The sequence below is a fragment of the Jaculus jaculus genome, chromosome 22 (assembly GCF_020740685.1).
Source record: "Jaculus jaculus isolate mJacJac1 chromosome 22, mJacJac1.mat.Y.cur, whole genome shotgun sequence".
Lineage (NCBI taxonomy): Eukaryota > Metazoa > Chordata > Mammalia > Rodentia > Dipodidae > Jaculus > Jaculus jaculus.
The window spans coordinates 5,986,511-5,998,717 of NC_059123.1; the positions used below are offsets into that span (position 1 = coordinate 5,986,511).

Genomic DNA, 12,207 nt, shown 5'->3' on the forward strand with positions numbered 1-12,207 from the left:
CATGTATATATGTGAGTGTGTACATAGATAAGTAGATAGATATTAAATGTTTCTGGGCAGAGATCAGGTATTTCTCTGCTATTTTGGAGGATTATCTGGCATACAAGGAAGGCAGAGGAAGATAATCTTGCAGCATCTATTACACGAAAGAAAAAAAAAAAAAACCAAAATTGCCCTGTATGGCAAACACTACGCTGCTTGGGCTATCTCATGGACCTTATGTTTAGACATTTTTATTTTCACATCCTCTTCTTCAATTCACTCAGAAAGTTCTAGAAGACACTGTGGTCAACTACGTTTCTTTCTTCCCAGCTCAGGTAGCACCCATCCTATTGTTCCATACCTGCGTGTTTTTGATCAGGAGCTCTTTTCTTGTCCTTCACTGCTATTCTGGATGGCACACCTCCTGGATGCCATTTCTTTCAACTCCCCTCCCTCCCAATTATGCCAGAAACTATCCTCTTTACTTCCGTGTTATTAGGAACCATGTCTTATGTGCTGGCCTATTTATCTGTTTCCGATTGTAATGTGCAAAGAGTTGCTTATTAGTCTTTTATTTCCTAATATGGGTGGCAACATATAATAGGTGCTCAAAGGCTTTGTTAAAGAAATCTCAATTTTTTTAATGTATCTTCTGAAAGTAACTATAGACTATTCATCCATAAAAAAGATAGTTCATTACGATTTTTTAAAAAAAATATATATAACCCAGTGAAGAGACATATTGCTTGTTTCAAGCAAAATGTGAAGTCTATTGCGGGGAACAGATTGACAATCCTTCCTTCCAAAACAAAACATTCTCCTTTCCTAAGAGAAGATATTGCATTTAGAACAAGTTGTATATTATTAACTGTGTTTTGTGGGGGTCTTATTTTTTGAGTAGGACTCAACAACATTTTGAAAGCGTGCTTTAAAGCATACTTTAATTTTTTTTTTAAGTTAAATTCTCAATACTTCACTTCTACACAATAATCTGGTACCAAGAAAGCCCGGAATTTCACTATATAACCCTTAAAAACAATGTTACTGATTTCAAAAGCATCCCTAGAGAGAAACATTCTCTTGGGTAATACTGTATTAACAAATGCAACTGGTCAAAGTTTAAATGGTGGAAATTAAATCCCAAGTAGTGATAACTAAGGGATGAATTCATACTCCTGAATTATAAGAACACAAACATTCAAGCTAGTAAAAACATGGGAAGAGCACAGGAAAGGCCAGTCACTTAAAATTCCGTTGAAAAAGTAGTGTTTCCAATGAGATCCATTTGATAGGTTTGGCCTCCCTTTCACTAATTTTGTTGCAAGTATGTAAATTATAGTCCCCACAGGTAATAGATGAGAAGTCTAACTTGGGGCAAGTCTATGAATTCTACTGGGAAAAGACAAGTGAAATCAGACCCAAACAGAATTACCCATTCTCTCAAAATTGGATCAGAACTATCATTTTTAGGTAAATGGGGGCGCTATTTGCATGAGAATTGGCACTAAAAATTCCATCATATAGCCAGGTGTGGTGGCACATGCCTTTAATCCCAGCACTCAGGAGGCAGAGGTAGGAGGATTGCCATAAGTTTGAGACCATCCTGAGACTCCATAGTGAATTCTATGTCAGCCTGGGCTAGAGTGAGACTCTACCTCAAAAAAAAAAAAAAAAAAAAAAAAAATTCCATCATATAACCTGAAATTCTTACTGTGCCCTGTATTCATCTAGACCATGCTTGAATGTTGAGCTTCCAACGGCTTAAAATGAAACTTTGATCATCAGAAAGCTTGCATAGAGGAGTGCAGAGAACAGAAATCTCTCCCTATTTAAGGCTAGTCCTGTTGTTACCACAATGCTTTTTTAAACATACTTCATAACAGTATTTTCTTTTCTCATGTTATTTTAAGTGCTACTTGAAATACCACAAGAGAAGGGTTTTTTTTTTTTTGCAGTACTTCGTCCATTCTATTTCGGGTGTCAATTTCTTTTTCTTCCTATTTATGAAATATCTACACTTCTAAGAGTCATCAAAACTGCCCAACAAACATAAGAACTCAAAGGACATAACAGACTAGCAAAAATAAAATTCCTTGTTCTTTCAATGGCATAGTCAAAGAAAACTTACAGAATACGAGGAATGATGAATAATTTGGCAATACATTACTAGAGAGCTTTGGTAAATAATTTGTGATTTTATAAAAAAAATATTTTAGGTCTTCTGTTTTTTGATATTGGCAAATAATTTGATGAAATTAGTTTTTAATGTATTCAATGGTTCATGTCACTTTCTTCTTGTTATTTGACACTATGTAGCCTGAAAAGTACAATTCTGTGTCATATTCCTCTGAATGAAGAGATTTCATTTTCATGCCTTTGAAAGAAATCAGAGAATCATAAAGAACGTTTCTCAAATTGTTTGCTTCTGAAGGAGTCTCCCAGTGGAATCAAGAAAATCAGTGCTTGCTGTCTAACAGCTACATCTGTGGGGCATGTCACCTATGGCCTGCAGGTCCTGGGTTGAGAGTCGTGTTCTAAGAAGGTGCAGTTACATCACCTACAAGGAGGGCACGTTTTTCCTCTGCCAACTATACATACAGGATTCTGGGCTAGAGAGATCCCCAGCTATTCTTGCTGTTAGATTTCTCCGCCTGACAGGCAGGTTGCTTTGCCCCAGCTCTGCGAAAATCAGGTCCCTGCTGATCCTCAACACTGTGAGCTACGAAGAATGAACGTTTCTAAATGTTTGTAAGGGCGAATGTTTGGTTACACAGGTGCATGTGTGTGCAGGCTCTCATGGGTGTGGGTACAGGTACATGTGCACATGGAGGCCACAGGACAACCTCAGGCGTCATTCCTCTCTGGCACCAAGCACTTTACTACCAAGATGGGGGAGCTCACCACACAGGGTAGAATGGCTTGCCAGCAAGCTCCAAGAACGTGCCTGTCACTGCTGCCTGCCTCAGTTTTGGGATTACAAAAGGTGTGCACCCGTGACCGATGGACTCTGGGGGGTTGGAATTCAAATCCTCTCTCTTGTAAGGCAGGTGCTAGGCCAATTGCACTGTTTGTATAGTCCACATTCAAAATTTTAATGAGGGAAAATTCTTATGTATTTAATCCAAGGGAGAGCTTAAATATCATTCCCTTTTTCTATTTTTAATATTTTATTAATTTAATAGAGAAAGGGGGGGAGAGAGAGAATATGAGAATGTGCACACCAAGGTCTCCAGCCACTGCAAACGAACTCCAGATGCGTGTGCCCCCTTGGGCATCTGGCTAACATGGGTCCTGGGGAATCGAAACTTGGTCCTTTGGCTTTGCAGGTGCTTAAACCACTAAGCCATCCCTCCAGCCCCATTCCCTGCTCCCAAAGGTCAATAAGTCAGTCTGAGTTTCAAATGTTACTGTAATCCTGTGATGGCAAGCTTAGGGACACACGAGTCTGTGGACTATCTGCTTAATGATGACTCGGCAGATTAAGCAACTCCTAAATCCACAGCGGCTGTGGATTATATCACTGAGTCTGTAAAGAAAATATTTTCCATATTCAATGCTAATAAAGCCATAAAAGTTCTAGTCTTGATATAAAAATGCAATAATTAAGAATGACTTGCTCAGTTGGTTATTAGTGCTCTAGTAAGAACTGGGAGCAAAGATGGAGAACTTTAATATATATGTGTGTGTGTGTGTGTATATATATATATATATACACATACATATATATACACACACATATATACATATATATATACACACACATATATACATATACATATGTATGTGTGTGTGTGTATGTATATGTATATATATACATATATATACACACATACATATGTATGTGTGTGTGTATGTATATGTATATATATACATATATATATACACACACACACATATATATATGTATGTGTGTGTGTATGTATGTGTACATATATATATGTACACATACACACACACACACACACACACACACACACACACACACACACATATATATATATAATTTTTGTTTGTTTTTTGAGGTCAGGTCTACTCTAGCTCAGGCTGACCTGGAATTCACTCTGTAGTCTCATGGTGGTTTTGACCTCACAGCAATCTTCCTACCTCTGCCTCTCAAGTGCTGAGATTAAAGGTGTGTGCCACCATACCAGGCTTGATTTTCCTTTAAGTTAACTTGGAATAATGAATGTCACTTCGATATTGTAGGTGCAGGAGTAGATGTGAAAACACCGTGTGTATGTGTGTATAAATTTTCATATTTGTTTTTTGAGGTAGAGTCTTGTTCTAGCCCAGGCAGACCTGGAATTCACTCTTTCGCCTCAGGATGGCCTCGAAATCATGGGTAACCTCCTACCTCTGCCTTCCGAGTGCTGGGATTTCCTGGCTGAGAACGTGTGTGCGCGCGTACCTGTGTATAGGACTCTCTTTAAGTGGGTTGTTGACTTGTTTAAAAGACATTAAATAAAAGTCTCCATGGTGCTGAGCAGTGACAGTGGAGCACTGAGCTCTGAGACATCTCTATCACACCCTCCAGGGCTCAGGGTCCATTGCAGAAGCAGTGGTGGAAGGAATTTAAGAGTCAAAGGAAGGATAGGATTGCTTACAGTGCAAATTTCCAGACACAAAGTGGCCTGGATATTGCTGACCTCGCAGGGTCTAACTCTACCTACACAAGACCCTTAGGAAGAAAAATCATGACATCCAAGTAGGGAGGGGATGGGATGGAGGGTGGATTTGAGAGGAGGAGAAGGGAGTGGGTGAGGGAGCTGTCATGGTTTACTTTCCATACTTATGGAAACTATCAATAAAAAGCTTTCGTAAAAATAGGAGTACCTCAACTCCAATATACACTAATATATACCGGCAACTAAATTTCTTTGCTCATTTCTGGAAATCATAGTCAAAGCTTTCATGCTGGGCTATATCCCCAGCCCTTGCCTAGTGAAATGTGTTCTTCCTGTGTAGCTAAAGCTGGCCTTGAACTCCTGACCCTCCTGCACTAACCATACAATGTCCTGAGACAACAGGCATGTCACCATGACATCTTCCCAGCAACTGCAGTACTTCTTTTATTTTTTTTATTTTTGTTTATTTTTATTTACTTGAGAGTGACAGACAGTGAGGAGGAGAGAAAGAGAATGGGCGCGCCAGGGCTTCCAGCCACCGCAAATGAACTCCAGACGCGTGCGCCCCCTTGTGCATCTGGCTAATGTGGGACCTGGGGAACCAAGCCTTGAACCAGAGTCCTTAGACTTCACAGGCAAGCGCTTGACGGCTAAGCCATCTCTCCAGCCCATATTTCTTTTTTACAATGATCATTTAAACATTATTACTGTTATTGCTAGTGCCAAAAGAGTCACTACCAAAACTGAACCATGCAATTTCTTCCTAACGGTGATTATGTGTACTATCAATTATATTTTAAATGTTTGCTATAAAATAAGACTTGATAAAGTAAGTGAATCTAAAAACAAACAAACCAACAACAGCAACAGGAAAGATTTCAGGCTAACTCTGCATGCGCCATCCTGTGCAAGATCATTGTGATGGTTTCTTTGGGTCTCTGGTCACATCCGTCACCATTCACTTTGTGTCATGCGGACTTTTAAAATGGGTTCTGGGGGGCTGATCTAAGGTCCTCATGCCTGTATGGCAAGCATTTTCTTTTCTGAGCTTCTTCCCAACCCATGAACCCACGTGCAAGGGTAACTTTCACGTAGGAAATACATCGTGGCTCTTCCTGAATCGGCATGCGTGCAGCACCCCCTCTTTCCTGCCACACGCACTATGAAAAAAGCTCTGTCCAGCTTCCATGTTCTGCTCGAGACAGGATCCTGGCAACACAATTATCAGAATTCCAAAAACTCATCCAGGCCAGTGGGATTTCAAGGACATTATTGAAATCTTCCTCTACCCTGGATATTTTGCCATTTCTGTTTAATGCTGAAATTATAACTGGTCTGGCTTCATTTTTTTTTTTTTTCAGAGTTTGTTTTTTTTTTTGTGGTACAAATGGGACTCTGACATCCCCTTTTCAAATCTGGAGACTACAGTGCTGAATGACCTATTTGCACATTTATGGCTACAGAGCTCAGAAAGCCTGTGGTGCAGTATCAAGCCACGGGAGATTTCCTTCCACTGCGCCCAGAGGAATAAAGAGGGACAGAGCTCATCACGAGAGATCTGTTGAAAACACTTCATTTAACATGTTTCACTTGAGTCACGAGAGGCTCTGTGAAGATAAATATCTCTCTCTCTCTCTCTCTCTCTCTCTCTCTCTCTCTCTATATATATATATATATATATATATATATATATATAATTTTTTTTTTAACATCACAGGGTAACTATGTGCTATGCATTGTCGATAGATTCCACCTAGGAAGGGATAATGTTGATGGATGTATTTACAGCTCAACTGTATGGGGTGAGTCTTCATGAATTAACGCATCTCTTGAGCATAGCAAATGTACAGCACACTTCAAAGACTAAGGAAACTGTCACACCGCACGCCCACAGAGAGAGCCCAGTGATCGTGGGGGTTCAACAGCTATTCTGTGAAGCACTGGGTCGGTGTGCAAAACAAGCAGTTCGGGAGATGTCAGCATATGATTACTTGCCAGAGGACGCAGAAAGCCTTAGGGTAGAAAATGGTCAATTCCAATGTAGTCACAACCGTCTGAGGCTAAGATGCCTTTCTGTTCTGAGCATGTAGGACCGATTGGATCTTCCTACTACAGGCCTGCATCCTCAGAATAGATTCATGGCTTTATCTGATGATGATCTGCCTTCCATGTGATAAACATCTGAACTTCACATTTTAAGTGCCTTTCCAATTTGAGAGAGAGAGAATGGGTGCGCCAGGGCCTCCAGCCACTGCAAACTAATTCCAGATGCATGCGCCCCCTTGTGCATCTGGCTAACGTGGGTCCTGGAGAATTGAGCCTTGAACAGGGATCCTCAGGCTTCACAGGCAAGCGCTTAACCGCTAAGCCATCTCTCCAGCCCTCCATTGTATTTTGACTAGGTACTATATGTGAAGTTTGTTTTGTTTTTCCTCCCAAGTTGTCATGGTAAAACAATGTTGTAAGTTACGAGAAATGCCTGCATTTTGCACATGTGGCAGAAGCAGTCCTCAATCACGATGTACCTATACCCGCCTCTTCCCTATTTATTGCTCAATCATCTTGTGAGGATGTGCACCCCAGATTGTGACTCACTGTGTTAGGCCACAAAATGCCTCCCTGTAGGTCAGGGTGGGGGCGGTTGACTTGATAGTCTGAAATGATATATAATTGGTACCATCATAGCAAAATAAAATCAGTGCCTAGAAGAAGTCATCAGCAACGCTGATGTTTCCAACACAAGCACATGGACAAAAAAAAATCAGAAAAAAAAAAAACCTTCATTTCTGTGTTGTGAGTGTGGGATCAGAAAACAGTAAGGTCCCAGCACTTGCTTTCGAGTTGGAAGCAAAATTTACAAGGATGCTGTGGTAGAGGTAATGTGATTGTGTCTGCTCAGCTGGCTTTGTCAGAACTTCGGGGTGCTACTGCTGAACAAATGGGATCATCACTGTCAGAAGTGTTTGAAAAGAGTAACAAAGAAAATAATCGCCTTGGATAGTCTGTGTTCTTGCCATTGATGGAGGCATGACTAGGAGCAGGCCTAGGGTCACGGTGAGGTTAAAAGAAAAGCACCCCGGATTTCTCTCTTGTCATCACCGTGTGGAACTAACTGTTCTCCATCGCTGATGGCAGTATGTATATTGCCATCAAATCCCAAGAGACGTTTAGTGGCATGTACAAGTGGCGGCCACTTTTAAATTGGAAAGGCACTTAAAATGTGAAGTTCAGACGTTTATCACATGGAAGGCAGGTGAGCATGGAATTGTAAGGTTGCTTCTAGCAGAATTGTATGTGTCATGCCTAGAATAGTATGAATGCCCTTCCTTTTAATTTTAGGCACGATATTGGCGCATAAGTTTTAAAAGTAATTTGTAACAAGCAAGGAAATGTCGGAAAAGATCACTTATACCGTTGAAGTGCAGAGCTCTCTTGGATCATTAAAAGTCAATAGACAACAGAATAAGCAGAAATCATTTAAATAAACAAGTGGTACTAATATGCACGATGCTAAGTCGTCCATTATTAGTTCCATGGCAGAATTTGAGCTAAAAGTTAAATATTTTAAGGATTCAAACAGACTTAGAGCAAGATTATTACACATGAGATTCAAATTTCAGTATCAGTCAATAGTTTGTAAATGAGTATTCCTTCACGTGAGAAGGCAGAATTGTCTTATTCAAACTCCACTAAACAGTATCTCATGTGTACCAAAGTTCAAGATCTCACTCATTTAAATGTTATTTACCAACATTTAGCCATAATCTTGACTCTAAAGACACATGTGATCTTAGAGAATATCTGTGCAGTGCTAAATATATTTGCTTTTGTTGGTCAACCAGAGAAGCAGTCTGCAGACTCCACAGGGGAACATTAAAATGATGGCTAAAGAGATAAGTATCTAGAAAGATTATGACTGCTGAAAAACTTTAAAGGCCTGCCCATAGTTTTATGGCTCCATTATACTGTTTTTGACAGAGTGGATGATAAACATCATGTCTATTTGGCTTATAACAAATAATATTAAGTAATGATACTATGTCAGGCATTAATGAGACCCATTCATAAACAATGAGATCAAGGACACCCAACACATCGCATGTTTCCAAACACAGATTTTGAATAGAGCCTATTTCCTTTAATACTCTCACATTCACAGAGCACAATTCCTAAGTGCGGTTTTCAGGCGTCCACTGCGAGTCCTCTGAAGGTTTCTTTATCATTTAATATTATAAATAATTACGTTCCCAGGCGGCAGTTCACAGCACAGTACAGCACTTGTTCAACACCCCAGGCAGGTCAGGTGACCTGCCTCCAATTCTGCTCTCTCTGTTGCTGAGGACAGACAAAGTGATATGTCTGTCATACGCCATTACCATTAGAACAGAATTTTGTTCTTTTATTACAACTGAACTCCGCCAGATTTCTCAGCAGGAATGCTAAGTGAAATCAATGTCTTGGATTTCCAGGCTGAGCTTGGAGGTCACAGCCACTCTATCATTTCTCAGCATTATCCTTTCTCTCTCACACACACTCTCCCCAAGCCTCCCAACTGGCACACAGCAGATTGAAAACAGCATGTATCGGAGGACTCACGCTGCACAATTTTACAGTCTTTTGGAGCCCCCTCCTTTTGATCCCCCTTCCTTCCTTTTATTTATTTATTTTTGCAAATTGCAAATAGGTTTTATTTGTGTCCTTTTCTGGAGTTGAGAGTCGAAGGCAGAAGCTCACTCAGGTGGAAGGCAGGTGATAAAACTTGGAGCACATGCTTGATTTTTGACAGCTGTCAGTAAGATCACCATCCATCCATCATCACCTAGATATGAATTACTATTCTATTTCTCCAAGCAGCAAATAGACACATAGCTTATACCACCGATTCAGTATGAGACACACAGGTATGCCCATAATACAGAGGTCTTATATTAGGCAGTTCTATCTGATAGTAAGATAGACTTGAAAATTTGCTAATAAAACCAACAAGAAAATATTCCCAAAACATTGATATTTGTTCAAAACTATGAATGTGATGATAAACAATGACTGTTGTACTTGAATCAAGTAGTTGTGGCATCAGAATTTTCATTATGCAATGGACAGATATCAATTGCAAACCTCAGGATATTAAATTCATGGATTGTAATGGGTATTGTTTATTTACTAGGGGTTGTAATTTTTTAATCCATGTTCTTCACTAATAGGGAATAATGCTGCTAATTAGTGTGGCTCTTAGAAATCTGCTGCATTTATTCAGAACAGGTTAACATGGCACATTTTGGAAATCTTTGGTTGTGGCCACTATGATATAGAACCTTGAAAAAGCACAGGATATGGTTTCATTATTTTGTTTTTCTGTAAGAAAAGGAACTACAATTCTTGTTGAATCCTTCATGTATATGCAATAATTTCAGGTGGGATGAGGAAGATCCTTCAGCTTCTTAGAATATATGTATCAGAATAATCATGATGGCTAATTTCTGAAGAATAATTGTACTCCAAAGAAAAGAGCTATAGCATATATTTTTAAATTATGTAGATCATGGCAATGGAAATACAATATGTTTTTTTCTGCTCTTATGGAATAAAGGAAGGATTTATGGAACCAGAAGATTAGGGTGAATTTATAATGTGACTGAAATTTTTGGTCCCTTTTGTGTTGAGTCTCTAGGTTTCCAGGCATATGAACTATGTAGGTTATATAGATGTCTCCTAATCATGAAAACAAACTTTCACCAATGTTTGCATTCGGCCTGGTTACCTAAGGGTTGAAGTCACTCAATAAACATTTAAAAGACAAATGGATGAAGGACTGCTAAATGAATGATTAGAGGATAAATATAAGTATAGACAGATGACTTAGGCATAAAAAGCTTCCTGAGTATTGTATCAATGAAATGGTGAGAAGATACTGATGATAAAAATTTCATCCAGCGTAAGGGACAAGAACCCATTAACCACAGAAAGCTGAATGGTATAACCTAAAGTTCTAAAATCAAATGTCCTACTGTAAAGCATCATTATGGACTATGGTGTGAAATAAAACTACTGCATCATGGAGAAAACACCTCCCAGAGGTTACTGTGTGTGGCAGGTTCTGTGGTGTTATATCTACCTATTTTGCTCAGTTTGCCTATACCTGTAACACTGATGCTCTTAAGGCAGATGGTCCATGGAGACATAAATATTGCTGCATTAAAATATAATTTTAGTCAATAAATTTTGTAATTACTGAGTTTTAAAAGTTTACATGCTGTTATGATTATGAAGCAGATAAGGCCTCAGGCATACATTTGACACTGAGCCTACAAGGTCCACAACAACAGTGAAGTCAGTTTTACAGGGTCATATATTCGCTAGGTAATGCCACAGTGATGTGTGCAGTATTTTTCACTAAATCTGTGAACACACTGGGAGCAGCACTGAGCTGAGTGCTCAAGTCAATTTGTCTCTTAGCAGTTCTGAAAAAGGAATTGGGAGTTTTGAGGAGACATCTGTTAGAGTGTCCTTTCCCAGTGGATGGGATAGTCCCTTCTCAGCTCATTCTGTGGTATTTTACAATAACTTTAAATGTCAGCCTGTTCTACTGGATATATCTTTTTAAACTTTATTTACCTTTCAGCATTTTCTAATCCTCTCTGTTTCTTTGACTCATGTTTATGATTACTCTTAACAGACATGAAATGGAAAACAGATAAAAATTTCTAGGCTATTTAAAACAAAAACATTGCAGGGTTAAATTAATTGTGTCAATTTTCTCTTTAATATTTTCTAATGTAATTGCAATATTTACAGTTGGTTTCCTTAAATAATCATAGAAAAATATCACTTTGTGTTCAGTCTTCTCACTTATTTCGCAAAAAAATTGTATTCATATGACAACATAAATATAAAGTCTCAAGTCCTGGAGAGATGGCCTAGCAGTTAAGCGCTTGCCTGTGAAGTCTAAGGACACCGGTTTTATGATCAATTCCTCAGTACCCATGTAAGCCAGATGCACAAGGAGGCATACACATCTGGAATTCGTTTGCAGTGGCTCAAAGCCCTGGCACACCCATTCACTCGCTCGCTTGCTCTCTATCGCTCTCAAATAAATAAATAAAAGTAAACAACAAAAAAAATAAAGTCTCAAAACATACAAAAATACTTCAGGTACATTATTTTACTTCTCTCTGAGAGACATACATTTTGAGTGCAACCAGTCCTTTTCCATGTGTCTCAGGAAATGTTTCCTTACATGTGAAAACAAAATGCTTCTCTATACTCTTTCTTTTGATTCTGTGATCATCTTTATTTCCTTATATGATCATCTAGTGGATGGATGGCAACATATCTAAAATTACATCTACACCATGCCACATCATAATAGCAATTGATATATATATATATAATCATACACACACATATACATATATATATCACTCCATATGTCCTAATCCTACTCAGACTTTACATTCTATTTCAGTTGCTCTTTCTTTGGCAGATACTTTTCTTCTCACTGAAGCTAATCTCTTTCTCCCTAATACCTTGCAATGTATTTTATTATTGTACATCTTCATGAAATTTATTGTTGACATTTTTTTGTACTACAAAGGTTGAC

At 38.8% G+C, this 12,207-nt stretch overlaps 1 protein-coding gene across 8 annotated transcripts in view; it reads right to left on the bottom strand.

The window, feature by feature from the left end:
• The window catches only part of Sox5 (SRY-box transcription factor 5), an 896,761-nt gene that overhangs the window by 50,213 nt on the left and 834,341 nt on the right, over positions 1-12,207 (bottom strand). The window lies entirely within an intron of this gene.